This window comes from Odontesthes bonariensis, chromosome 17 (assembly GCF_027942865.1).
Source record: "Odontesthes bonariensis isolate fOdoBon6 chromosome 17, fOdoBon6.hap1, whole genome shotgun sequence".
NCBI classification, from domain to species: domain Eukaryota; kingdom Metazoa; phylum Chordata; class Actinopteri; order Atheriniformes; family Atherinopsidae; genus Odontesthes; species Odontesthes bonariensis.
Window position 1 is genome coordinate 6,217,567 of NC_134522.1, and position 2,904 is coordinate 6,220,470.

Here is a 2,904-nt window from a genome sequence, read left to right on the forward strand (position 1 = left end):
CTTACAGTGGCTCATGAAAGCTTAAATGGAGCTCATTTAGCTGGGTTAGCCGTTAATAAGAAGCATGCAGAGTTCTATCAAATCTTGCTGTTATGTGATGCAAAGTAAAAAAATTGGTGGGAAACCAAGCTGTGCTATAGGCTCTCCTGAAATATGTGGACTTTTGTCACGTTTATTTGCATCACTCTAACCCACAGTCCCACTGACAAGAACTGGCGTTTGAAGTCTGCAATTCTGTGAGCTGATAAAAGCTAAATGTCAGATTTCTTCAAAGCATGGGTGCTGAAATGTTCCTCGGGGACTTTTGTCTGTGCCTTGATAGCATCATGTAGTCAAAGGTTGCTGATGTTTTAATGATCCTTGACAGAGGTTAGGCCATGTTGGGATTAACTAGACACTGAATTCCACTTAAGACACTGTTTTTGGTTTCCCTTTGCAACATTAAAAATGATCTTTTGGTGGGTTTGTCCCTGACTAAAATATTTCAACTAATATCACGTGGATCATTGTGACATTCACAACCCTAGGACAATGATGCATTCCAGCTTTGGTGAGTTTTTATGTAGCACAATCAGAAGCTAAACGCAAACAACTACATGGATTGGCATTGAAATTAGTAATGTGACTGGTGGTGCCAAGAAAATGAATTATCTATTTAGGGGTGAAAACGTTGAAGAACGGTTCAACTCAGCCAAAAACTGTTTTATTTACCAAACGACTGCACACATTCACACTAAAACCTACATTCAGCTTAAAATCCCTGAACACTGGTTGTGCCCAGATTTGTTCTATTTAACACCAACTTCAGGTGCAAAATTTGAAATAATTCAGTAGCCTATCCATGTAATGTTTTAAATACTGTAAATTTGTTTGTTTTGAAAAAGGAATTGTCAAACTTTTTCACATATTTAAGTTGTTTTTTCTGCCTAATGTCTTTCTGTCTTTGCAAATTCTCCTTGTCCTTCATTCACAAGGGTGCTAATCACTGTCACTTTGTTTTTTCCCCCCCTTTGTCCAATGCTTTGTGTATTTCTGCCTCTGTTACTGCAGGAAATTCAAGAATAGCTTTGGGCATCCCACAGAGAGCCAATTGGATGTCAGAAAGAACATGATGGAGATGTATAATTTCACTCTTTTGCAGCTCCTGCTCTCCACACAGGCCAAATTCTTCCTTTCCCATCCCTTTAAGTATGCGTCTTTTATTCCTCACAAGGCCCATTCACTCACCTTAGTTATTCTCTGCTTCTCTTTGTAATTAGTTTTTTTTATTCTCAAGGAAAAAGCTGACAATCATCTATTGTGTTATTTTTCTCCCTTTCATCCCAGTTTGTGCCACACAGAGTAATGCAAAACAGATGCCTCAATGTGTTTATAATCCAGTATCAAGCTCAAACTCCAACTGTTTACAGTGCTTTATCAAACCTATAATAGGAAGCTTAGATGAAACGGCATCAAATAAAACCAAAGAATAGCTATTCTATAGAGGCAGCCACTGCAGCCAGACAGAGGAAAAGGGACAGTGATGTGTCCTTGGCTTTGAAAGCTGTCTTTCTTTCTTTAAAACTTTTTGTTCGTGAATTTGGATTCCTTTTTTCTTTCTTCATTTGTGTTCTTTTTACAAGTTTAATATAGTCAGTAATCTCCGAGGATCCCATTTTAGAGCTATAAATTGAGGAACTAAAGCTGAGACACAAAGCAACAGTGTGTATCCAGTAAGGAATTACTTATTTATTGATAAAGAGAGAGAAAAAGTTCAAATATCATCTGAAAGCCTCGCACAGGTAGAAAAGATTTAAATGTCCGTGTTATAGGACATAACCAAGGCAATCAAAATGTGTGAAAAGGAATGAGGCTACAATATATATTCCATCAATACATTTAACGAATAGAAATGTCACCTTTTTGCTCATTTTCACATGTTTGTCCCCAGAGTGAGGGTTTGAATGATGGTCTTTTAATTGAAGTCATCCTCGCGGGCGTGTTTTAAATAAAAAGCGGCTCAAAGCACAAAAACTCCTTCACATCAAGATGTAATGCCGTCTTCTTTTTAAATCAGTGTTTGTCTCCAGAGGCCGACCGCGCAACCATGCAGTCAGATCAAGACACATTGGAGAGGTATAGCTTGTTACAGACAGCGGCTGGCACAGTTTTTGTAGTTTGCCTGCAAAACGTTTACTGTCACATGGAATTACTCGCTCAACAAGGAAGTATAACACCTTTCATTTAAGAAGCCAGAAAGTCCTCATAAGGAAGGAGGGTGATGAGTGGATAGCGCTACTATGAACAGTACATTTAACCATGGGCCTGATCTGAGGTTGAGGCCAACATATATTCCATCAGCAACCCAACGCACACTAAAACCATCATGGTAAGTGCTAAAAAACACAGTTTTTCTACAATTTCAGCAGTGTAAACATGGCACTCCCAGTAATAACAATGAACTATCCAACAGTACAGCCTATTTTCTCAGATATTCTTTTAGTTTAGGCTGCTATATTGTCATTTTGAGATTTTGCTCAGAAATTCTCTTTATAGCTTTAGTGCTCAGTTTCTCACTTTTTTATAAACCAATATACCCTTTATGGCAGAAGTAACAAAGGTCAGCTGTGACAGTTGTGTCTTCATTTGATTATTTCATGAAACCACAACAGTGACAAATGGAAAGCCTTGAAGTGTAAAGATTGTATCTTTTGTTGCGTCGGTCAAAACTTGTAGAAACACGTCTTGCATTGATAAAATTCCCATCGGAAAACCTTTGTTAAATTGTGGGAAAAGATGTGACTGATGTGGCTCAGATTCATTTCTAGTCTCCAGGTAAGGTGTGTATTTCTTGAGCCTCGGCTGAAAGCCAATATGTGTCAAGATTAAAAGGGCTTTAACTGCTAATGAGCTTACTGGGGTCTT